Source organism: Schistocerca nitens, chromosome 1 (genome assembly GCF_023898315.1).
Source record: "Schistocerca nitens isolate TAMUIC-IGC-003100 chromosome 1, iqSchNite1.1, whole genome shotgun sequence".
Lineage (NCBI taxonomy): Eukaryota > Metazoa > Arthropoda > Insecta > Orthoptera > Acrididae > Schistocerca > Schistocerca nitens.
Window position 1 is genome coordinate 867,919,924 of NC_064614.1, and position 27,932 is coordinate 867,947,855.

Genomic DNA, 27,932 nt, shown 5'->3' on the forward strand with positions numbered 1-27,932 from the left:
CGTGGTGTCTAACGTTTGAAGATTTTGTTCCATTGTGTCTAACTTTTGAAGATTTTGTTCCATTGTATCTAACTTTTGAAACTTTTGCTGTGTTTGTCTCTGATTTTGCTCCATCGTGTCTAACGTTTGAAGATTTTGTTCCATTGTGTCTAACTTTTGAAGCTAACCTAACCTAACCTAACCTAACCTAACCTAACCTAACCTAACCTAACCTAATTTGTCCCATTTGTTGTATTAATTGTAATAACAATGCACTGGTGTCTGAAACATGTTCCTCAGTGCTTTCCGGCAGTGAATTTGCACCGGCAACATTCACATTTTGACATGCAGAAAATGTGTCTTCACTTATTTGAGAAAACGGTGAAGACCCAAAACTTGAATCTACAGTATTTGCGAGATTGTGTCCTGTCATTTCGGATTCCTGAGGCGAGCTGTTGCCGACCCATCGATCCATAATGTTTCCTTGTTCACTAATTGTTTCTTTGTCTACACCATTATTTACAGCAACATTCACATTTTGACAAGCAGAAAATGTGTCTTCACTTATTTGAGAAAACGGTGAGGTCCCAAAACTTGAATCTACAGTATTTGCGAGATTGTGTCCTGTCATTTCGGATTCCTGAGGCGAGCTGTTGCCGACCCATCGATCCATAATGTTTCCCTGTTCACTAATTGTTTCACTGTCTACACCATTATTTACAGCCCGCTACATTTCCCTATGCACAATTACCAAATTACTACTTTGATCATTAGTTAATTCATTACACCGTGGCGCTAACACACTGCTTTCGTCTTCACAGTCATTTCTTAGTTTACTTTGGAGTCTAGTATTACGTTTTTCACACGCCATTATTGTCACAATAACACAGAAAACACAACTGGAAGAGTAAAATAAGAAAACACATTAACATAGCACTGGAAATAATATCTCGTTAATTGCAAGCGCAGCTCTCGGTTCTTCAGGTTATACCAAATTATGAATTTGCAACAATTAATCAATTTCGACTGTTATATCTTCAGAAATACAAACAAAAATAAGCGATAGTGCACAAATACTACTAAATGTAAAACACCTAAAAGTGCAAGATAAAGAAATGGCTCAAATGGCTCTGAGCACTATGTGCCTTAAGATCTGAGGTCATCAGTCCCCTAAATCTTTGCAACACGATACCACAGTTCATCAAAAGTAGTGACTGGCGTATTGTGACGAGCCAGTTGCTAGGCCACCATTGACCAGACATTTTCAATTGATGAGAGATCTGGAGAATGTGATCGCCAGGGCAGCAATCGAACATTTTCTGTACAGGCCCGTACAGGACCTGCAACATGCGGTCGTGCATTAGCCTGCTGAAATGTAGGGTTTCGCAGGGATCGAATGAAGGGTAGAGCCACGGGTCGTAACACATCTGAAATGTAACGTCCACTGTTCAAAGTGCCGTCAATGCGAACAAGAGGTGACCGAGACATGTAACCAATGGCACCCCATACCATCACGCCGGGTGATACGCCAGTATGGCGGTAACGAAAATAAACTTCCAATGTACGTTCACAGCGATGTCCCCAAACAGGGATGCGACCATCATGATGCTGTAAACAGAACCTAGATTCATCCGAAAAAATGACGTTTTTCCTTTCGTGCACCCAGGTTCGTCGTTGAGTACACCATCGCAAGCGCTCCTGTCTGTGATGCAGCGTCAAGCGTAACCGCAGCCATGGTCTCCGAGCTGCTAGTCCTTGCTACTGCAAACGTCGTCGAACTGTTCGTGGATTGTTGTCTTGCAAACGTCCCCATCTGTTGACTCAGGGATCGAGACGCGGCTGCACGATCCATTACAACCATGCGGATAAGATGCCTGTCATCTCGACTGCTAGTGATACGAGGCCGTTGGAATCCAGCACGGCGTTCCGTATTACCCTCCTGAACTCACCGATTCCATATTCTGCTAACAGTCATTGGATCTCGACCAAGGCGAGCAGCAATGTCGCGATACCGTAAACCACAATCGCGATAGGCTACAATCCGACCTTTATCAAAGTCGGAAACGTGATGGTACGCATTTCTCCTCCTTACACTAGGCATCACAACAACGTTTCGCCAGGCAACGCCGGTCAACTGCAGTTTGTGTATGAGAAATCGGTTGGAAACTTTCCTCATGTCAGCACGTTGTAGGTGTCGCCACCGGCGCCACTCTTGTGTGAATGGTCTCAAAAGCTAATAGTTTGCATATCACAACATCTTCTTCCTGTCGGTTAAATTTCGCGTCTGTAGCACGTAGCATTTTTAATGGCCAGTAGTGTACAAATGAAAGAGTTTTGGATATGGCTGGTACACGGCGCTCTGATCCAGTACTGTTTTTCAGGAAATTCTACGACACTTACATTGTTATTTGGAACGGGTTATCTAATTTATTCAAATATGTTTTTGTTAAAATTATCTTGATCATATTAAAAAGTATGACAAAGTTACCGAATTAGACTGTTAAGCAATTATGTTCAGAAGTAAAAGATAGTGAAACAGAAAAGACCAAAATACCATAACTATTTTGTACATAAAATGAAAAATCACAATAATACTGAAAAATTGTATAACCGTTAGGTTCGTTAGAATCTAATGTGTCTAAGCAGTGGTGTGTACATCTCCGTCACAAAGTACATCGTGTGGGGAAATAAGGGAGGACAATCTACGTGTCATCAACATATTAAAATGAAGTTTGTGTGTGTGTGTGTTTGTTTTGTTCAAATCGTGACGCTGAATCAGGAACAGCCGCTAAAAGTGTCTGAAGATGAAGGCGTTTTCTGCCGAAATCGATTGCACTGTGAAATAGCCACATCGGTAACAAACACTGCTGTTAAGTAACGAACACAGCTGTTACGTAAACTGTTAATACAATGAAATTCCCAGCAAGCGACAACCTTCTATAGTACATCCTTCCGCAATGAACCACAGTAAGATAAAGTAATGCGTAAAGCAACAGTGTGAGAAAAAGTGATATTAGCGACACTACAACAAAATTCAAGCTTGTGCGCCTGGCGTACGATGATCCCTAAACCAGAGTCCCTTTCCTATCTGTTGTTAATAAGCACATGTTCATTATCGTTCAGAGTGAGTCCTTACAATGTTAAAGAACTATACAACGCTTAGAAAGCTTATGGTTATCTGTACGACCTCTGATTCAGCTTAGCTTTTAACTGTTGTATTCGTTTATCCAGTATGTTCAGTACTGAAATAACGTGACGCACTGCTTAGTTCGTTATTGGAAGGTATAATACGATGTTAAGATATTTAATAACAGTAAAACCACATTGCTCTGGCGGCAGTTCAGCAAGTGCACAGGAATTTCGTATTATATTCCATAACTTAATTGTTTTACTAACCGTTCTGTGTTGGGAGAATGTGTACTTTGTGTGCGTATGAATGTGCTGACATAATTCGGAGAGAGTGAATGCCTAGTAATTATCCACTTCCATTTCTTGATTGAAGCATATTGTGTTGTTGCCTTGTCACCTGTCATGACTTACCAATTATGAATCTGTCAGAAACATTATTCGTACAATTGTTTCAGAATTCAATATGTCAGTTGTTTCCATTTCTGTTTGTACAATTCGCTGAGAGTCTTTCACGATGACAGTTGTTTCTGAATTCAATATGTGAGTTCTTTTCGTTTCTCTTTGTACAATTTGCTGCCACTACTTCACGATGCGTGCAGTGTCGAATAGGCTAATAAATAAATTTCGCTGCCATTAGCCCTACTTTCGATAAGAACAGCGAAAATACCCCGCCGTTAAGAACATTAAATCAGTCCACTATATGACGCCATTTATTTAAATTCGTACCTCTAAATAGCTTTTATTAAGTCGAAGCAGACGTTGTGTAAACAAGGCGATGCCAAATGACACGAATTACGGCGAAATTTGGGTGAGCGATCAAATATTTTTAACCGAAATTGGGTAACAGTAAGAACTGGCTTACGATATATGTTGCATGATTTACTCCTAATTTAGAAATTTCGCAACGAAGTAATCTACTTAATGGAACATAGTGATGTATCAGTTAAATATTTTCATTGAATATCAATCACTTTGTATAGCTTCATGAAAGAGAGAGCGGTCTAACTTGTCTGACGAACTATTTCTGAAGCCAAACGTAGTCGGTTACCATATTGTCGCTGAAAAAGTCAACTACCTTATTCAAGATATCCTTGCTAAAAATATTTCAGAACACATCAGTAATATTGTTGATCTTCAGTTGTCAACTTCATTTACATATTCCTCCATATTCAAATGACTCTTCAGCGAATATTTTATTTTCTTGGGGAAACACAGGCCAAAAGCAGGTGAGGTTCTTAAGTAAATAAGTACACGCATAATCTGTCTTTCCTTGTGTTAATTTCCAATTGTAGCCATATGATTCCATAAACTTCAATGTATTAATGACTGGAAGGGAGCTATTGTCTTTGACTTCAGTAACAATAAATTGTTTATGAAGTCCATATATACCAAAATGATGCCCGTGGTCTAGGGGCAACGTCTTTGATTCATAATTAATATTTCAAATCATAATCTACAAAAAAATTGATAAATTTAACGCAATCACATATTACTATCTACTCATCTAGTGATTTATCGCGTAGGAGTTGCCAAGTAAAAATGACTTCCTTTTAAAACTTTCAAAATTTGTCAAAGTCCTTAATCGACAACGTAGGTGTTAATGCGTTTTTATGGTTGCGTACTTCCGTCCTTTTTGTGTAAGAGTAAGGTTCACTTGTGAACAGTGTAGGTCGTTCCTGTTGTCAGTGTTACATTTATGAGCGCTAGTACTATATTTAAAATTTTTAAATTGTATGGGAGTCTTCAGAGAAAACTTCATGAAGAAGTAAATGTGTTGTGAAACTGGTGTTAGTACGCCAAAATTTTCAAAAGAGTTCTCTATGTTCAGTTTGGAGATGCGCCAAAGAAGTTATTGTTACTGTACTTTCTGTGCAATGAGCTCTTTGTGAAACTGCTCTAGAAAATTAGTCCATATGTCGCCATCCAATGGAAGCATGGAAAGTAAGCGAATTATCTGATGTCCTCATCACAGTAACCAGCAATTATATAGAGAGAAACAGAGAAAATTTTGCAGAAGGAAAGTGTTTAATGAGATCTCTAATGCGTAATTTCCAATTTAAGTTCTGATCACTATACACACCAGGAAGATTTAAACAACTAATTTTACGTACTTTCTTTCCCCGTGTTGCACTGTTATTGATAATAGAAATCTTTTCTTTTACAGAAAAAAATGAACTGTTTTTGTTCTAAGTGATTTACCGAGAACAAATCACTGAAAGTTTTGAATATATCATTTATTGCTTCTTCTGTTGTTGGACATCTATTGTGTTCGATTATAATTTTTTTCATAATCAGCAAAGAGCTTTATTTCAACTGGAGCAGTATGAGATGAAAGGTCATTTATACATATATAGAAAGTACAGGAGTGTTTTCAGAGCCTGAACCCCGTGGAAGGCCAATTCTAATTTGAAAAATATTAAAGCACAATACGGAAAACATTTTTTAGTCAACTGAATTGCAAGTGCTTGCATAGGACCATGAAGCAGGCACTACAACAATATTCAGTTGACGGACCGTATACGAATGACTTTATTGCTGGCGAATGCCATCAAGCGGCGGCACCACCTCAGCTGCTATTGTATGGCTGTGTTTCCCAGAGGTGTAAACACGCATAGAGACGCACAGGCAGGTGCGCACACAGGGGACTGCGCTTCAGAGGGTCAGCAGAGCGGACGCCCAGCGGCTGTCAGCGCGGCGCCGGCCTGCTGAGTGACGCTCGTCTGGTCGGCTGGTCGTTAGCCGCGCCACCACTTGCTGGACAATGCCGCGGCCATCCGTCTCCCCAGAGCCACCAGGAATGCAGACAGCCGACTGCTGCCCAGCAGAGGCACAACTCCCTCACTCTCTCCCCCTCCCTCTCTCTCTCTCTCTCTCTTGGACGTGCAGACTACCAGCAAACAGTACAAGCGTTTGCTGCAGTTCAGGAGACTCTGCCCCTTTCACCCAGTATCAACAAATATTTGCGGTTCTGCCCTGCACTAGTCGTATTCCATTAATCCTGCATGAAGGGTTTTAAAATGTAAATATTTTTCAAGTACAATACAATGAAATAAGTTAACATTAGCCAGTATTGTTATGTTATCAAATATTGTCATTATTGCAAAACTATGGCTGTTATGGGTTACATAATGTTTGGAAAATACAGCTGCAACCAGCTACAACTTAGGTAATGATATTCCGCCCTTCATGACGTGAAATGTGCGCATTCAAAAGTGGAGGGCAAACGGAGGGAAAGGACCTGGGAGCCCGTCCATAGGATATATTCCCGATTAACGTTTACTGATGTCCGACGAAAGATCATAATTTGAAGGCATTAATATCAAGAGTGAATCGGCATACAGAAACCAACAGTCTCAGGATCATCAACGTGCCAGTGATGGAAGAGGGGGAGGGCTCATGAGGCAGGGGTAGACCGAGCCCCACAGTATACTAAATTTAATGGAAACAAACCAGGAGTAAAAATTACCCATTTTTCCAGAATAGTAGTAGGTGCGCCTAGCCAACACCCCACTATAAAAAATGGAGGCAAAAGCTCCCTTTTAAATAGCCTCTGATTCGACATGGACAATGGATATCGGCACATGGAACATACGAGGGATTGCCACTAAAACTGAGGATGTATTTCGTGAAATAACGTTATGTACTGTGGACATAGTAACCATAAATTAAACGAAGAGAAAGGGCGAAGGTCCGGAAAAGAAAATGGTTCTATCAATATCTACAATTTGTTGCCTAAAGAGGTGAGAGCCAGAAGTGGCAACTCCATACCTATTCAGAAAAAATACAAGAAAGATTTAAAATCCTGGTATCAGATTAGTGAAAGGATCCTGCAGGTGCAAATGGAATTTTTAAGCTACTCAGCCATGATCATAGAAGAGCGTGTGCCAAATGACGATGGCAAGGAGGAGGAAAACGGAAGATTTTATGCAGAACTGACGGGATCACAGCAGGGATAAGTGAATAAAAAGAAATTTTAGTTGTTGGGGACTTAAATGTTGGAACCAGATGAAAAATCCGTGGCACTGTAGCGACCACAATTAGCAGTACGGCGAAGTGCAGGTCAGTGCAGTTCGTTTAACGAGTGCATCACCCGTGTGTCACACAGTATTTTATTTTGCGCGGATAGATTAGTGTGCGCTTTGTTGTGTGCGTTACTCCGGGCCGTTTATTCTTAGTTTATACTTTTTACATGTTCTTGTTTTCTCCATGTTTGTTCCTAAGTACCTTTTTTATACTTAATTCTTGAGAACCAGTCACCAAGACACTTATTCATTTTCGTGCAAGTCTTGCCTTGACGTACACTGCGTCTGAAAGACCTCCTGTATTAATTTCCGAACGAACGAATAAAGATCTTGTCACCGCAGCATTGCAGATATCGTTGTGCGCTATTTATCGCAAACTAGCAGGCTAACCGATCGGACGGGCCAGTACCTAGCCCTACGGCCGAAACACTATTGGTGGTCAGTATGCCAAAAATGTGTTCAATAACAATGTGGATAGGTGTTGAGATGTCGAGGTAAACTGTCGAAACATGCACTGTTGGTTTGTTGACAATCCCCCTTGGCTTCGCCAGGTGGATCATCAGCGTCCATGGAGCGTAAACGTATAATTGTAATAGTGAACCATCAGCTCGTAGGCCCGCTTTTCATCTACGGAACACTGAACGCACACAAGTACCGCAGCCTCCTAGCGAACCATCTTCCACGGATGCTAGAAGACGTTCCTCTGCAGACTAGGAGGAACCTGTGGTACCAAAATGATGACTGTCCAACCAATAGTGCACGAAGAACTACAGCTCGTCTTCAATAATTGTTTCCAAATCGGTAGATTGGACGCAGAGGACCTGTACTTTGTCCGGCCCTTTACCCTAATTTGACGCTTGTATACATTTTTCTCTATGGAAAGCTGAAAGACACTGTCTACAAGGACGTACCAATTACAAACGATGATATGCAACGATGTATTACTGCAGCCTGCTCGGACATCCGCGCTGAAATGCTAGCACTTGTACAGCAGTCGTTCAATAGCAGACTGGAAACATGTATCGTCGCTGCCGGTGGTCATTTTGAACACAACCAGTGATGATCAACTGTTTCGTTACTGGCCAGAATACACGTATGTAGTGCGTGCATTTCTGGTGTTCTTTAGTGTGTGCTACCACAGATATTGTACAAGTGTCGGTGCGGTACCTTTTCAAAATACGATATCTTCTAAACGACTCTCACTAGAATCCTGCAACAAACACCACTGCCATTCCAATTTACGCTACTTTTATATTATTAATGTCAATAGGCATTGTTCCGTTTAAAAAGTGTGCGTTTGCACAAAAAATACACTTTCTAAATATTACTACAATCTCTTGACTGGCTAACAATACGGGACCATGACAACCCATCATTTCTGTGAAAACTACACATCAATAAAACTTGCCATTTCCGCAATATTTACAGTGCAAGTTTTAGGTGATACACCATGTATAGATTAGAGGGTGCTCCAGCTGACCTTTACGAATCGTGAAACTGACGTTTGTGTAACTTTTACCTAATCATTTTATGAATTATAACAGTATGAAGTAAGTAATTACGTCGTTGTATTCGTCAGGCCTTTCCCACCACGAAACTACTTTGCTTATAAGGGTTAAGTTTGGATCTAATTGTGAACGTAATTAGTTCTGGCGTAATTTTTACAAACACCATTATTCATTCATTACCCTCACGGCACTTTTAAATTAATAATGTTAACGAAATAGCCAACTACGCTGCTGGCCTAATAGCGCAGTCAATAGAGACCGAAAAACGTCTAGTATCGGAAATAGTTCGTGTGGTCGAAAATTAATTTACAGTGGTAGGAGGAAGTGTCACGAGCAGTATATCAGAAATCTTGTCTGGTGAGGGGTGAGTATAGATGGAGGTGCGTTTGAAGGTTACCTTTGTCCGTTTTTCTTCAATAAGTCGAAAACCGTGGCCTTCAGTTCAAACGAATCCCGATAAAATATTTAACTACATTAAATGTCCTACAAAAAGGTCCGGCTCATTTTTTTTCCGTGGTACAGACAGTTTGCCTGTAGTGAGAGAGAGAATACGAAAATCTTGCATGTGGTTTATGAAGACCGCCTTGAACATTGCGGGTTGCATAAAACGAAAGTGATAGATACATCTGAATCCCCCTGTATACACTGCACTTCTGCACTGTTACTTGTCCACTGCCAGTTAGTCAGTAGTTAAAGTCGAGTCGTCTCTCGCGTGAGTATTTTTATGCGTTAGTGCAACAGAGCATGCCATCACCAGCCTCCGGCACCCGCATCCTAGCTCAGCCAATGCCCTGTCGATAAAATAAGTAAAAGCATATTGATAAAGGAGTCCTGAGAGCAGGGCAGTTGCTGACTGTACCAGTACGTAGAATACATACACTGGCCAAATGCCAAGAGATCGTCTCTCAGATCACCAGTAACCACGAATACAAAATAACCGAGCAACATATTAGTGTATTGTTTTTCGTTTTCGGAAAAAAATGAATTTGCTGCCCGCAGAAAAATTTCAATGGCGTAGACAGTGTCAACATATCTAGCAAGGCAAGCCAACTATTTCCGGAGCCAATATCAGTTCATCAAATGTCGACTGGTAAATCGATGCCGGAGCATATCTCTAAGAGCACATTTACAACATTTGTCCGTGTCACTAACGCGAATCCAGTTCAAACCATTATTAGTGGGGATCAAATGATTTACGACTCTATACCAAGAAGAGGCCACTGCCATCAGCAGTATTCTCATCCTGTCTACGGCGTCTCTTATTTTGCATCACCTGGGCATCCGTATGATGGGCAGTCACATCAGAGCCCATGTTTGGTCGTAACGGTGGAAAATCACCCGCAGCTAAATTAGCAGGAGACTTCCAAACCCCTGATTCCATTGTGGACGAGGTCCGCCACCCTTAACTTAAGCCGCTGTTCAAGAGAACATCGCAAAACGAAAACCCTTCTCGGAAAATTGACAAGAAGACGACCACTGTCGTTATACAAAAAGCACGACCCCACCTGCCCACTGTATGTTACCTGTATATGGTAATCACATACTTGTAAATGAGGCAGGATATTCTGTTTCATCTGCATGTCTACGGACAACGAAGTCTGTTCTGTCTATCCTGGCTGGTCCACAGTTCATGATGAATGTTTTCAGCTTCACGTCTTGTAGGTGTAAATCAGGAGACTTTTTGAACATGTATTCAACGTCAGCGCACGCAAGGTCTGTACTATCTCAATAATGAAAGAAACCTGGGAACCATGTTTAAGCAGTAATTTTTCTATATGTAAGGAATTCACATTTTTAACACAGAAAACCTAAATTTCTATGTCAAAATACGATGTGTGTATGTGATCCGAAGTCAAAAAGAAGTATCTACCAACCAGTGATGGATTTCAAGAGAACAGGGCTGCACATGAGTGGTCGACTTGTCAGAAGAAGTCACACTGTACGTTTAGGTGGAATAGAGCTGGACGCCACGGAAGCAAAAGAAGCGGCCAACGCGTCGACCAAGACCATTGGCTAGTACCAGGAAAAGCAATGTTCATAATTATTTTTAAACCGGTTATTGACACTGACGTAAGTCACCTTACAAATGAGCAGCTGGCCATGGAAACCGATTTGGAGCGAATAGCAGTTGTTCTTGTTCAATTACATAACCATATTACCTAAAAAGGTTGGATGTGGGAGGTACTGCAACTGGTATTTAAGGTGTAAGTAGAAAAAGAAGAACAGGAACAAATGCTTGTAGTTCCAAAAGTTACAGAATAAAAGCAACTCGACTACAGGGTGAAGCCTAAGGCAACCCAATTGAAGCGAAGAAATACTGATTTCACTTGGGGGTAAGCTAATCTTTCATTTTATTTAGCACATATCTATTACGATCCTTTTTTGTTAAGGTTATTAAAACGAAAATTAAAGAAAATAAATGGCTAATTATATTCTGTTTATTTATCATAAATATAGCCTAGAATATCATCAGTAACAGGAATAAAACAGCTGTGATTAATATCCTTTTCATTATTCTGATATCAATCTCATTTATTTTCTTTAGACGTAAGGAGAAATGCTCAGAAGTAATTGGAAATGAAACCTGCTTAGACATGCTTACAGACTTTTGCGGTTCTTCTACTAAGAACAAGAAAAATTTTTTCTTTAATGATTAATAGATTGCCGGCCGCTGTGGCCGAGCGGTTCTAGGCTCTTCAGTCCGGAACCGCGCTGCTGCTACGGTCGCAGGTTCGAATCCTGCCTCGGGCATGGATGTTTGTGATGTCCTTAGGTTAGTTAGCCTTAATTAGTTCTAACTCTAGGGGACTGATGACCTCAGATGTTAAGTCCCATAGTGCTTAGAGCCATTTGAACCACTTTTGATTAATACATTCTCAAGACGACAACTGCTTCGCCACGAGTATATACAGGCATGTAGATGGGGAATTCTGGTAAATTTCGCGCAGCTACGGCTGGAAAGCTGACGTTTTAACTAAAGAGCACTCCACTTGTCCCCTCCAGAGGAACTACGGCAGAAGCGTAGGGAGAAAACGTATAAATAAGCGAGCCCAGAGGCTGACTCAGGCAGTCGTGTCGCCATTGTGTCCATGTCTAGAACGAGAGAGAATGACGACTGTTTAAGTTACAGGCCAGCCACGAAGACCTGTGGTGATGGGTATCGGCGGCCGACTGGCCCGCTGACACTACCGGAAACCTCCGCTGCACGGACGCGCCATAGCTTTTGGCGGTGCGGGCCGCACCTTGGAGCTGCACTGGCGCGAGGAGCGAGAGGGCTGCCGGCCTCCGCTATATGGGTGACATCGTCCGGCAGACTGCAAGATGCCATCTGTAGGAGAGTAGCCACGGCGCGACATCGCGACCTCCCAGCTACAGAGCTGTCTGCAGTCGCTGACCTAGCTTCCCTGGGCGGACGGCCGGTGTTGCTAAGGCTCACTACACGGAGGCAAAGGGCTGCTTCCCTTCGGCGCTCTACATGAGGTCCAAGCAGGGGCGGCTCCTGTATACACTCCTGGAAATTGAAATAAGAACACCGTGAATTCATTGTCCCAGGAAGGGGAAACTTTATTGACACATTCCTGGGGTCAGATACATCACATGATCACACTGACAGAACCACAGGCACATAGACACAGGCAACAGAGCATGCACAATGTCGGCACTAGTACAGTGTATATCCACCTTTCGCAGCAATGCAGGCTGCTATTCTCCCATGGAGACGATCGTAGAGATGCTGGATGTAGTCCTGTGGAACGGCTTGCCATGCCATTTCCTCCTGGCACCTCAGTTGGACCAGCGTTCGTGCTGGACGTGCAGACCGCGTGAGACGACGCTTCATCCAGTCCCAAACATGCTCAATGGGGGACAGATCCGGAGATCTTGCTGGCCAGGGTAGTTGACTTACACCTTCTAGAGCACGTTGGGTGGCACGGGATACATGCGGACGTGCATTGTCCTGTTGGAACAGCAAGTTCCCTTGCCGGTCTAGGAATGGTAGAACGATGGGTTCGATGACGGTTTGGATGTACCGTGCACTATTCAGTGTCCCCTCGACGATCACCAGTGGTGTACGGCCAGTGTAGGAGATCGCTCCCCACACCATGATGCCGGGTGTTGGCCCTGTGTGCCTCGGTCGTATGCAGTCCTGATTGTGGCGCTCACCTGTACGGCGCCAAACACGCATACGACCATCATTGGCACCAAGGCAGAAGCGACTCTCATCGCTGAAGACGACACGTCTCCATTCGTCCCTCCATTCACGCCTGTCGCGACACCACTGGAGGCGGGCTGCACGATGTTGGGGCGTGAGCGGAAGACGGCCTAACGGTGTGCGGGACCGTAGCCCAGCTTCATGGAGACGGTTGCGAATGGTCCTCGCCGATACCCCAGGAGCAACAGTGTCCCTAATTTGCTGGGAAGTGGCGGTGCGGTCCCCTACGGCACTGCGTAGGATCCTACGGTCTTGGCGTGCATCCGTGCGTCGCTGCGGTCCGGTCCCAGGTCGACGGGCACGTGCACCTTCCGCCGACCACTGGCGACAACATCGATGTACTGTGGAGACCTCACGCCCCACGTGTTGAGCAATTCGGCGGTACGTCCACCCGGCCTCCCGCATGCCCACTATACGCCCTCGCTCAAAGTCCGTCAACTGCACATACGGTTCACGTCCACGCTGTCGCGGCATGCTACCAGTGTTAAAGACTGCGATGGAGCTCCGTATGCCACGGCAAACTGGCAGACACTGACGGCGGCGGTGCACAAATGCTGCGCAGCTAGCGCCATTCGACGGCCAACACCGCGGTTCCTGGTGTGTCCGCTGTGCCGTGCGTGTGATCATTGCTTGTACAGCCCTCTCGCAGTGTCCGGAGCAAGTATGGTGGGTCTGACACACCGGTGTCAATGTGTTCTTTTTTCCATTTCCAGGAGTGTAGGTTTGCAGGTTTGCGTTACCGCCAAGGAATAATTTTGCTCAACTGTGTTTGCCTTCTGAGCGTTCTATACTAGTGGAGAAGTAGCGCGTCGTTTATCGCTTTTGAAATGCCCGGGCTCCAAACGCCGAACACAGCGGAGTTGGAGAGAATGTGTCTACAGCGACAGCGGGTTGCACTGCGACTGCAAACGCGGATTTGGGTGGCTCAGAGGGGTTTCGGGGATCGGGGGCAACGCTAGGCAACACTGTACTCGTATGCGGGACTTGTGCGTATAAACACCTCACCCGGGCCACCCGGCCAGCCGCAGGAAGAGGGCCCGAACTCTTCCGAAGGGAAACGTAACTATCGGATCTTCGAACAAAGCGGGATTCTCGCGCCACCTTACCAGTTCAGGTGTATCTGCGAGCGAACTAATTCTTGTGCGCTGTGTTAGTTATTTTAGCGTGTGCTACCACCTGAATTTTGAGGCTCAAGTGAATACGTGAAATAATGAATCAGGTAATTTCATAGCTCTCTGAACCCTTCAGTTCACGGAAGTTCGAAGAAAAATTAGAAATTAAGAGGCTAGGTAGACCGACTACTGTTTTAACAATTTCGCAGACCGTTAAAACGCCAATTCAGTAGGAAATTTAACTCTGAATTGTACAACAAGCATGAATGGCTGTGTGGTTGTGACATGAAAAATGCCTTATTTTGTTTTCTTTGTTTATTGTTTGGAGGAGATCTTTCATGGTCTAAACACGGAGTCTGTGACATTCAACACCTCCATGACACAATTTCTTCAGACCATGTAAATAACGTTTCTAATATGGCAAGTCTAGGCAATGTAAATATAGCTACCCAATTAGACAGTGGGTACAGAAGGTCCGTGGCATTACACAAGCAAACAGTTACCGATAATAGGTACATATTGAATCTAATTATTAACTGTGTTCGTTTCTGTGGTGCGTTGGAACTTGCCCTTAGAGGACATGATGGGACTGAATCATCTTCCAATACTGGTGTTCTTCGTTCCTTGATTAATTTTAGTGCAGAAAACTCAACAGGTTTACAAGAGTAGCATGAAAGAGGGAGAACTGAAGATGGTGCAGCGATGTGTAATCTACTGCGGGAGGCAAAAGAAGTATGTGATGTCATAAGTTACGAGGCGAAATAAAGATTCAACTTCACTGGACACCTACTTGCAGCCTCTCACTTTCTACCAGAGAAATTCGCTACTTACCCTTCCAGTTTTCCAGAAACTTCTTTCAGAGCTGCTAATGAATGCTACTCTTTTTTGAAAGCAAAGAAACTTCGAAAAGAACTCTTTGTTATTTATGGAAGAGAAGAGTTCAAAGGCATATGTGGAGCTTTGAGCTTTCTGGATTACATAACAGACAATAATCTTTGTGATACACTGAGTGAATCTGTGAAGCTTCTGAAAGCGATAATTACAATTTCAATGACCACATCAGAAGCAGAACGTTGTTTTTCTTCGCTGAAACGCATCAAAACATTCTTGCGGAATGCTATGGACCAAGTGTGGTGTCACCGCCAGACACCACACTTGCTAGGTGGTAGCCTTTAAATCGGCCGCGGTCCATTAGTATACGTCGGACCCGCGTGTCGCCACTGTCAGTGATAGCAGACCGAGCGCCACCACACGGCAGATCTAGAGAGACGTCCTGGCACTCGCCCCAGTTGTACAGCCGCGAGACGATAGTTAGCATAGCCTTCAGCTACATTTGCTACGACCTAGCAAGGCGCCGTATTCAATTTATATTTATTATATGAAGCATGCATCATCAAGAGAGATGTTCTACAATTGTGGATTAAAGTTAAGTATTCCAGAAGCTACGTACTTTTCTTTATAGCATTCATTACGTATCCTGTTTCAGACCTCACGCCAGCCTGCGTGAGTTTAAGCGCGTGCCTTCGGATTCCTCTCATTGTGTCTAGGCTGTCTTGTCTAGACACAACAGCAAGAAAGATTGTCAGCACTCGCGATACTCTCTATCGAACGTGACCTCATTTTAGGAATTGCTCACTTCAATCACAGAGTGATGGAAAGATTTGCAAATATGAAGGGAAGAAGAATAGAGTTCCTGTACAAGTGATCACTACCACATCCAAATTCAGAGATAAAATGGAACGGCGTTAACATCATTCTGCTGAAAAAGGTCAGTAAGGCACGCATACCACTTTTTGAGAACATAGAGCTGCAGTTGATTTTAATTCCTTTTATACTGCAAAATTAATGCTTTTTTTCTGTGTACACCTTTTGGTTTTATTATGAGAATTTGCAGGAGTGACACGAGTGAGCGGTCTGTTTATATCAGGCATTACAGAAACATGAGCAGTGTACTGATTTTCTCTCTTTTTTGATGTTTTCCCTTCGTGAGCAAAGTGCACCACCAACTTATTTCTTCACGAGTCGCTACTGGCACCAAGATTTGCGCTTGAGGGAGCAGTCAGCCGTGTTCCGGGCTACAGGCGCAGCTGACACACACTGCGGCCACTTAGTCGTGGCGTGAGTAGGAGCGCTACGTCTCCGAGACTGAGCGACCAGACGTCGACGCAGCAGATTCCGGCATTCGTGTTGGCGCTTACCAACGCATGCACGACGCGTGGCGCCATCACTGGGATTAGCGAAAGGCCAGCTGTTTACCTCTGATGCGACGAAGTCAATGACACACTTGCCGGTGCTTCTCTGCACACTTCGGCATGAGTCACCCCTTTCTCCCAAACCATACATCTCAGTTTTTGACATTAGCGAGAAACGAGTAAGAAGCGTACGACAGCTTAAGCTCTCTGGGGGAAAGCTCAGTAGACAGGAGAGGTAGGGAGGTTACACATAACCTCGAATCTTATGTTCATGAGGCAGTACCCGAACATATTAAGCCAGTACCGGAACACATTCAGTGATTCCCCTTACAAGAAAGTCATTACCCTGCTGAAAAGGTACATTGCCTTGTTGTAGACTTAAATGTGGAAACCATGAGGAAATTGTTCTTAAGCGAAGTACTCAAGGAGTGAAGTAACTTACGACTTTTATTGCAACTTCCACAAAAATAATTTCAGTTATCGATTTGGATGGCAACGGGTACATACTGTATCTGTGAAGAGCTAAAACTAAAGCTTAAATCTCCATTTCTCAGTGACTAAGCGAAATGAACAGCGGTTGCAGAACTGATATACATCAGCTTAGAAGCAGAAGATTTTACTCAACTCTGAAGTACAGAGCTTCAATTGAAGCAAAGGAGATGAATACGTTATGCTTATCATTTGATACGTGGCGCTACTCGCTTCTCGTACGTGACTAGCTCGAAATCTGAATAGACATTATCTTTTACATGTAGAAGCAAGCCCAGCAACTTTCGTCTACGTCGCACAGCTCCTTCTCTGTGTTGCAATTATTTTTCCGTCAGTGTCTATTGTGAAAATAGGTCTATTGTGAAAATTCTGACCCTATAAGAAGTATTCCCCAAAAACTGGGTGTGCGAGTCTTAATTAAAGATAAATATGAAGAAAAGTATACATTTTTCATTTTTAAGTCAGACGTAACACGTACCGGTAATGGAAATGCACCTGAACTAACTCGCTTTATTATTTCAAGGATGTGAGTTTTCCAATTAAGATAATACACTACTGGCCATTAAAATGCCTACACCAAGAACAAATGCAGATGATAAACGGGTATTCATTGGATAAATATATTATACTAGAACTGACATGTGATTACATTTTCACGCAACTTGGGTGCATAGATCCTGAGAAATCAGTACCCAGAACAACAACCTCTGGCCGTAATAACGGCCTTGATACGCCTGGGCATTGAGTCAAACAGAGCTTGGATGGCGTGTACAGGTACAGCCGTCCATGCAGCTTCAACACGATACCACAGTTCATCAAGAGTAGTGATTGGCGTATTGTGACGAGCCAGTTGCTCGACCACCATTGACCAGACATTTTCAGTTGGTGAGAAATCTGGAGAATGTGGTGGCCAGGGCAGCAGACGAACATTTTCTGTTTCCAGAAAGGCCCTTACAGGACCTGCAACGTGCGGTCGTGAATTATCCTGCTGAAATGTAGGGTTTCGCAGAGATCGAATGAAGGGTAGAGCCACGGGTCGTAACACATCTTAAATGTAACGTCCACTGTTCAAAGTGCCTTCAATGCGAACAAGAGGTGACCGAGACGTGTAACGAATGGCACACCATACCACCACGCCGGGTGATACACCAGTATGGCGATGACGAATACACGCATCCAAGGTGCGTTCACCACGTCGCCAAACACGGATGCGACTATCATGATGCTGTAAACAGAACCTGGATTCATCCGAAAAAATGACGTTTTTCCATTCGTGCACCCTTGTTCGTCGTTGAGTACACCATCGCAGGCGCTGTGATGCAGCGACAAGGGTAACCGCAGCCATGGTCTCCGAGCTGATAGTCCATGCTGCTGCAAACGTTGTCGAACTGTTCGTGCAGATGGTTGTTTTCTTGCAAACGTCCCTATCTGTTGACTCAGGGATCGAGACGTGGCTGCACGATCCGTTACAGCCATACGGGTAAGATGCCTGTCATCTCGACTGCTAGTGATACGAGGCCGTTGGGATCCAGCACGGCGTTCCGTATTACCCTCATGAACCCACCGATTCCATATTCTGCTAACAGTCATTGGGTCTCGACCAACGCGAGCAGCAATGTCGCGATACGATAAACCGCAATCGCGATAGGCTACAATCCGACCTTTATCTAATTCGGAAACTTGATGATACGCATTTCTCCTTCTTACACGAGGCATCACAACAACGTTTCACCAAGCAACGCTGGTCAAATTCTGTTTGTGTATGAGAAATCGGTTGGAAACTTTCCTCATGTCAGCACGTTGTAGGTGACGCCAACGGCGATCATTTGTATATCACAGCATCTTCTTCCTGTCGATTAAATTTCGTGTCAGTAGCACGTCATCTTCGTGGTGTAGCAAGTTTAATGGCCAGTAGTGTAGTATGGATAATAAGGTCTCGGTAAACTTTCCGCGTCAAAATCGAATAAAATCCCAAGCTTACTATCTCTATCATCTTCGTCAGAGACAATGTGTTGGACTTTATCCAAATTTGACGAGGGAAGTTTACCGAGAATGTCTTGTCTAAGGACTCTATCGTTAAAGTCTGTGACCAGATGTGGAGAAATAATCTTGTCAGTGTATCTTAATTTAATGTTAATTCATTTGGTACGAGCAATTTGTTAACTTTGTAGAATGCCTTTTCAGGAAGAAATGTGGTGCACCTTTTATTCTAAAAGAAAGATTATGGCTGCTTCTTCTGTCCCTTAAATCACCGAATAACTGAAATCTATTTATTGCACAATTTTTGCCTATTGCGATGCTACATCCGGTAATATAAACTTACTTACAAACGACAGAGTTGGAACCGACTGATTAAGCATACGTTACAACCCGCAAACGTTTACTTCAGTCTCAGGGCGTCAGTAGTGCAAAATAATTCCCGTGTGAATGCGGTTGAAAACATATCGGGCAGAGAATGTGAGTTGTTCGTGCTCAGCGTAATTAAAAAAAAAAAGGAATACGGGAAGGGCGCAGCATGAAAACCACGCAAAATAAAGTGGAAAGTCCAAAATAATAACTTTACTTCGTGCTGCGGTACCAAATAAAACTAGGTTAGAAGTTCATATTAGTGACATATTTCAAACGAAGTGGTAACAGGCTCTGGGCGGGGAGAGAAATTCAGACGACATGAAAACAGTTTTAACGGAGGTGGGAAAGGTGGATTAACAGAGTTGTGTCCACGTCATTGTTAGTCATAATTCATCTGGTGGCGTACGTACGGCCGTTTTCTCCATACTGCCAACGTTTCTATATATTCTCAAAACGTCAGACAAATTTCTGTCTGTATGAGAAACTTCGCCATTTCATCAGTACCCAAAATAGTACGAAATATGTATTATCGTATTTCTCATGCAGATTAAAGAAAGAAAAAAGCTTTTCTTTCGAGGTGAGCAAATAAATTTTTACTCTACGATTTATGACACTGTCGCGAGCAGTAATTTAGTTGTACGATATGTTTCCAACACCCTACAGAAGTCGTGCATAAGTACATTCCTCACATCGCTGCAACTTTTCCTATCGAGCCCAAGTTACACACAATTCATTCCTTGTCTTTTTATTGTAGAATGACACTAAACTGGAAGGATGGAATAAAGAAAGAAATGAAATTTTAAAACTAATAGCCAAACTTATGTTTCACCTGCCAAGACACACTGTGATTGCTTCTTAATTTGTACACCTAACCTACTCTTTTCTTCTGTTGGGGATCATCAATCTTGTGAACTGCTTGACACGACTTTCTGTCTTGTGTCAGCCTCTTCATCTCAGAGTTGCACTTGTATCCAACAGCTTCAGACTTGTTGGCGATACTCCAACCTCTGTCTTCCTCCCCTACGACTCTATCACCATGGAAGTTATTTCATGATGTTGTATCGCGTGTTTTATCATTCCTGTCGCTCCTTCCAATCAGTGAAACACATATCCGTTTACACTTGACATAAATACTAACTATAATGATTGATTACTAGCTTGTACAGAGGATCACGTTATCCTAGAAATAAAAAAAAGAATGCAGAAATGATGCAGCCACATTCCGTGCTGAATTTGTGTACAAGCCCTATATTTGTTAATAGTATTTGTGGTATTTAGTTCACTTGTAACACTACAAACCTGTGCCTCACTTATTTTGTCATAAAATGTAGTGTGTGTTGTTAGGATAAGTAAGAATTGCTTGGCCGGCCGCGCTGGCCGAGCGGTTCTAGGCGGTCAGCCCGGAACCGCGTGACTGCTACGGTCGCAGGTTCGAATCCTGCCTCGGGCATGGATGTGTGTGATGTCCTTAGGTTAGTTAGATTTAAGTAGTTCTAAATTCTAGGGGACTGATGACCACAAATATTAAGTCCCACAGTGCTCAGAGCCACTAAGAATTGCTTGTGGCAATTCATTGGAGTAAACACGCTGTCCATATCAGGGAAGTGTTTATTCTATAAAACGCAGACAATATCTGATGTTTAACAATAACGTCATTGGTATGAGTTCGCGCAGTCGTAGAGGTGAAGCTAGAGGAGTACTTGTGAAGCATCTGTGGTATGGGACAGATGTATATGTTGGTGTACAAATGAGAGAGCGCTTTACATTGAAAATGTTTTTGTAATATGAGGTGAGACAAATTGTAAGTGAGTGAAAAAGTATGGGCATAGTATACGGTCACAAATTTATTCCAGCTGCTCGCTAATCAAGAAGAACCTGTTGCCAGTAATGGATGTTATAATAAGTACTATTTTGCAAATAACACATTGTGAAGTAAGTTCCAGCCAGTATTTTGGAGCTGTGTAATAGGCACACCATCATCTTAGTAACTTTTTGCAACATTATAATATGTTCAGTCATAGAGTAAACTCATCGAGAGAAACTTCATTGACCCGAGTCGTTAGTCATCAGCAGGGTCCTGCCCTTTCACAATATATTTCGAGAAAGTCTCAGGTGATAGAAATAGTCGAAGAAACTAAATCTAATTGTATTTACCGTTGATTTTCAGTGAAGTACTCATTGTGTTCTAAAGCGGTAGTAATAATAGTGGTTCATAGAGTATTGCATTACTACTGCAGGCATTCAGCTCAAATTAAAAGTGATTTAATAGCAGTTTACTTACTTTGACAGACGTATGCTGACTTTCATGTAATCTAAGTATTTTTTGAACGTTATGTTATATTTCAGTCCCCATGAACCATGGATCTTGCCGTTGGTGGGGAGGCTTGCATGCCTCAGCGATACATATGGCCGTACTGTAGGTGCAACCACAACGGAGGGGTATCTGTTGAGAGGCCAGACAAACGTGTGGTTCCTGAAGAGGGGCAGCAGCCTTTTCAGTAGTTGCAGGGGCAACAATATGGATGATTGACTGATCTGGCCTGGTAACACTTACCAAAACGGCGTTGCTGTGCTGGTGTTGCGAACGGCTGAAAGCAAGGGGAAACTACAGCCGTAATCATTCCCGAGAGCATGCTGCTTTACTGTGTGGTTAAATGATGATGGTGTCCTCTTGGGTAAAATATTCCGGAGGTAAAATAGTCCCCCATCCGGATCTCCGGGCGGGGACTGCTAAAGAGGACGTCGTTATCAGGAGAAAGAAAACTGGCGTTCTACGGATCGGAGCGTGGAATGTCAGATCCCTTAATCGGGCAGGTAGGTTAGAAAATTTAAAAAGGGAAATGGATAGGTTAAAGTTAGATATAGAGGGAATTGGTGAAGTTCGGTGGCAGGAGTAACAAGACTTTTGGTCAGGTGAATACAGGGTTATAAATACAAAATCAAATAGGGGTAATGCAGGAGTAGGTTTAATAATGAATAAAAAAATAGGAGTGCCGGTAAGCTACTACAAACAGCATAGTGAACGCATTATTGTGGCCAAGACAGACACGAAGCCCATGCCTACTTCAGTAGTTCAAGTTTATATGCCAACTATCTCTGCAGATGATGAAGAAATTGATGAAATGTATGACGAGATAAAAGAAATTATTTTGGTAGTGAAGGGAGACGAAAATTTAATAGTCACAGGTGACTGGAATTCGAGAGTAGGAAAAGGGAGAGAAGGAAACATAGCAGGTGAATATGGATTGGGGGTAAGATATGAAAGAGGAAGCCATCTGGTAGAATTTTGCACAGAGCATAACTTAATCAAAGCTATCACTTGGTCCAAGAAGCATAAAAGAAGGTTGTACACATGGAAGAATCCTGGAGATACTAGAAGGTATCAGATAGATTATATAATGGTAAGATTTAGGAACCAGGTTTTAAACTGTAAGACATTTTCAGGGGCAGATATGGACTCTGACCACAATCTATTGGTTATGAATTGTAGATTAAAACTGAAGAAACTGCAAAAAGGTGGGAATTTAAGGAGATTGGACCTGGATAAACTGACTAAACCAGAGGTTGTACAGAGTTTCAGGTAGAACATAAGGGAACAATTGACAGGAATGGGGGAAAGAAATACAGTAGAAAAAGAATGGGTAGCTCTGAGGGATGAAGTAGTGAAGGCAGCAGAAAAAGTAGGTAAAAAGACGAAGGCTAGTAGAAATCCTTCGGTAACAGAAGACATATTCAATTTTATTGATGAAAGGAGAAAATATAAAAATGCAGTAAATGAATCAGGCAAAAAAGGATTACAAACGTCTCGAAAATGAGATCGACAGGAAGTGCAAAATGGCTAAGCAGGCATGGCTAGAGGACAAATGTAAGGACGTAGAGGCTTATCTCACTAGGGGTAAGATAGATAATGCCTACAGGCAAATTAAAGAGACCTTTGGAGAAAAGAGAACCACTTGTATGACTATCAAGAGCTCAGGTGGAAACCCAGTTCTAAGCAAAGAAGGGAAAGCAGAAAGGTGGAAGAAATATATAGAGGGTCTACACAAGGGCGATGTACTTGAGGATAATATTGAGGAAATGGAAGAGGATGTAGATGAAGATGAAATGGGAAATACGTTACTGCTTGAAGAGTTTGACAGAGCACTGAAAGACCTGAGTCGAAACAAAGCCCTGGGAGTAGACAACCTCCCATTAGAACTACTGACAGCCTTGGGAGAGCCAGTCCTGACGAAACTCTAACATCTGGTGAGCAAGAAGTATGAGACAGGCGAAATACCCTCAGACTTCAAGAAGAATATAATAATTCCAATCCCAAAAAAGAAGGTGTTGAAAGATGTGAAAATTACCGAACTATCAGTTTAATAAGTCATGGTTGCAAATTACTAACGCGTATTCTTTACAGACGAATGGAAAAGCTGGTAGAAGCCAACCTCGGGGAAGATCAATTTGGATTCTGTAGAAATGTTGGAACACGTGAGGCTATACTGACCTTACGACTTATCTTAGAAGAAAGATTAAGGAAAGGCAAAGTTACGTTTCTAGCATTTGTAGACTTAGAGAAAGCTTTTGACAATGTAGACTGTAATACTTTCAAATTCTAAAGGTGGAAGGGGCAGAATACAGGGAGCGAAAGGCTATTTACGATTTATACAGAAACCAGATGGCAGTTATAAGAGTCGAGGGTCATGAAAGGGAAGCAGTGGTTGGGAAGGGAGTGAGACAGGTTTGTAGCCTCTCCCTGATGTTATTCAATCTGTACATCGAGCAAGCAGTAAAGGAAACAAAAGAAAAATTCGGAGTAGGAATTAAAATCCATGGAGAAGAAATAAAACTTTGAGGTTCGCCGAAGACATTGTAATTCTGTCAGAGACAGCAAAGGACTTGGAAGAGCAGCTGAATGGAATGGAAATTGTCTTGAAAGGAGAATATAAGACTATCATCCACAAAAGCAAATCGAGGATAATGGAATGTAGTCGAATTAAGTCGGGTGATGCTGAGCGAATTAGATTAGGAAATGAGAAACGTAAAGTAGTAAAGGACTTTTGCTATTTGGGGAGCAAAATAACTGATGATGGTCGAAGTAGAGAGGACATAAAATGTAGACTGGCAATGGCAAGGAAAGCGTTTCTGAAGAAGAGAAATTTGTTAACATCGAGTACAGATTTAAGTGTCAGAATGTCGTTTCTGAAAGTACTTGTATGGAGTGTAGCCATGTATGGAAGTGAAACATGGACGATAAATAGTTTGGACAAGAAGAGAATAGAAGCTTTCTAAATGTGGTGCTACAGAAGAATGCTGAAGATTAGGTGGGTAGATCACGTAACTAATGAGGAGGTAATGAATAGGATTGGGGAGAAGAGAAATTTGTGGCACAACGTGACTAGAAGAAGGGATCGGTTAGTAGGACGTGTTCTGATGCATCAAGGGATCACAAATTCAGCATTGGTGGGCAGCGTGGAGGGTAAAAATCGTAGAGGTAGATCAAGAGATGAATACACTAAGCAGATTCAGAAGTATGTAGGTTGCAGTAGGTACTCGGAGATGAAGAAGCTTGCACAGGATAGAGCAGCATGGAGAGCTGCATCAAACCAGTTTCAGGACTGAAGACCACAACAACAACAACAACAACAACAACAACAACAACAACAACATGTTATATTCCAAATTAACTTTACTTGTATTCGTGTCGCATTTGGCTTTTACATGTAAGTTAGCACGTGTGAATTCTGTCCTGTTGCTGCTTTGTCTTTCCCATATGATATTAATTAGATATCAAAGTCATTACAATCTCTTACCAAAATTAACTTTTCCTACTTTTGGTGCTGGCGGCCGTTTTATTCTGCAATCTAAATTGATTCGAACCATATTTTGGCACTTTAAAGTACTGCTGACTGCAGTGAAATTTTAATTTATTTCAATTTTGCCCATTTCTGTCGGTGTTCTACAAAATAACAAACACTCGTGCGATAGCGATCAGGTGGTAACCATCTACAGTCTGCGGGTAAGCACTGATCTTGGGATTGGATGCGTTGTTTCCACTAACAGCGGAACATTAGGTACACGTATCGCAATAAAATCTTCCACACCCAGTAGATTGCAGGTACGTTATTCACTAATTGGATTTACATCTTTATTCGTATGTAACATGATGCTATTGTAGTTGTGGTTTATCATTACTGTGATATCTTAGATACGAAAAATGAAATTAAGCCCAGCTTAGCAGAAAAACCATCATTCACGTACAGTCCTAGAAAAATAGCCTTACCAGATTCGAGAAAGAGTTCTTCTTGAAGCTCCATTAGCATCAATATTTTACTCCATCTTTCGCCTCAGTCTTGTACGTCATGATACGTTTATTTTGCTTTGTTAGAGATTGTCACTAGTCTTCTGGCTGGATTGATGCGGATCTCATGCCAACCTCTTCATTGCAGAGCATCACTTGGAACCTACGTCCTCGATTACTTGCTGGACGTACTGTAGTACTGTAGTTTTTAGCCTCTGCAGCGTTCTCTGGCACTATGGAAGTCTTTCACTGATTTATTAATAGGAGTCCTACCATTAAGGTATAAATTAGAATTGAAATATCACTGCCTCCCGATTATCTACGTGTCCCCGAGACGTGACTGAGACAGAAGTAATTTTGGACCCAGTTTATTTTAGTGCAACGCTTTTCGGGCAGTAATGACCGGTGCCCATCAAGATGATGGTGACGGTTAGACAGGCTCATTGGTTTGAACGCGATAGCGCATTGATACATTCCTGACCTACAGTTATAGATCTGATTGGTTGATTTGGTGGAGGGAACCAAACAGCGAGGTCATCGGTCCCATCGGATTAGGAAAGGATGAGGAAGGAAGTCGGCTGTGCCCTTGTAAAGGAATCATCCAGGCATTTCCCTGAAACGAGGAAAATCACGGAAAACCTAAGTCAGGATGTCCGGAAGCGGGTTTGAACCATCGTCTCCCGAATGCGAGTCCAGTGTGGTAACCACTGCACCACCTCGCTCGCTGTGTAGATGCGAGAAATTAAATTTGGCTTCCTTCAACATACACCATCATTCAGAAATAACGAAAAATCATTAATATTGAAGGTTACGAAAAGTACCATCCAGAATGGCGAACGATTCCAAATCTTCTCCGCCCAGGGAAGCCCTACGGCTCTGTATGTGTTTTTCCGTAAATTCAGCTCGTTATCTCCATCAGGGAAGAGACCTTAAAAGCAGCATGCAATGAGTGAAATGTATCGCCCTCAGTGATGAGCTTTTGTCGCCGTACAGACTTACGTGCTGTCTACTGTGCAATCTGTCGTCACAGGAGGCCGGCTGAGGGCTAACGAACTTGTACATTCAGTGTGCGTGCAGCGACGTGTCATTAGCAGCCACATCCTGCAACACGCACGTCTGTGAAGCCCCGGCCAAGAGGCACCACTTTGCCGTCCTGTAGGCTACCTTGCTTCCTCTAACTGTAGTCGGCCCTCAACAGCATTGCCTATCAGACGTGTAGAAGAATGTCACAGTCGCAATGTTACGAAACCAAAGTTAAAAAAAAAAGGAAGATCATGTAAGTGTCTCGTTGAGAGAGTTCCATTCAAATGAATAAGCGAGAAACCATGTAGACATAAAATTTATCGCTAACAGTAAGGTATTAATCGTTGATCAGAGTTCATAATACGAGGGTCACTCCAAAAGAAATGCACACAATTTTTTTTATTCTACATGTTTGAAAGTTTTACAGTGCGTTGATACATCCTTTAGGAACAATATTTTCATTTCTCGACATAATTGCCATCCCTCTCAACTGCCTTACGCCATCTTGGAACCAGCGCCTGTATACCCATATGGTAAAATTCTGGAGCAACTTGTTGGAGCCACTGTCTGGCAGCGTGCACAAGGGAGTCATCATCTTCAAACCTTGTTCCACGAAGAGAGTCTTCCAGTTTCCCAAAGAGATGATAGTCACACAGAGCCAGGTCAGGACTGTAAGGCGGGTGTTTCAGTGCTGTCCATCTGAGTTTTGTGATCGCTTCCATAGTGTTTTGACTGACATGTGGCCGTGCATTGTCGTGCAACAGTAAAACATCCTGCTTTAGCCGATGTGGTCGAACACGACTCAGTCGAGCTTGAAGTTTCTTCAGTGTCGTCACATATGCATCAGAATTTATGGTGGTTCCAGTTAGCATGATGTCCACAAGCGAGAGTCCTTCGGAATCGAAAAACACCGTAGCCATAACTTTTCCAGCTGTAGGTGTGGTTTTGAAATTTTTTTCCTGGGTGAATGATGGGGCATGATGCCACTTCATTCATTGCCTCTTCGTCTCTGGTGAAAAAAGATGGAGCCATGTTTAATAACAATTCTTTCAAGAAATTCATCTCCACCATTCTCATACTGTTCCAAAAGTTCGCTGCATACCGTTTCTCTAATTTCTTTGTGAGCTACTGTCAACATCCTAGGAACCCACCTGGCACAAATCTTTTTACCGCCAACACTTTCAGTATTCTACAAACACTCTCTTCCCCTATCCCAACGTGATCACTGTGATGCGTCTGTCAGCAGTCACCAATTCGTTAACTCTCTGCATATTGTCTAGAGTGCGTGCAGTACAAGGCCTGCCGCTGCGAGGGCAATCCTCAATATTGTCTTGCCCGCTTTCATCACGTAACCTGCTTGTCCACCGACTAACTGTACTGCGATCGACAGCAGCATCTCCATACACCTTTTTCAACCTCTTGTGGATGTTTCCCACTGTCTCGTTTTCACAGCACAGGAATTCTATGACAGCATGTTGCTTCTGACGAACGTCAAGTGAAGCAGCCATCTTGAGGACATGCTGTGACGGCGCCACTCACGGCAACAGGTTGAACTAAGTTTGAAAACAAGCGGGAAGGATGTATCTACACACTGTAAAACTTTCACACATGCACTGTATTTTTACAAAAATAGTGT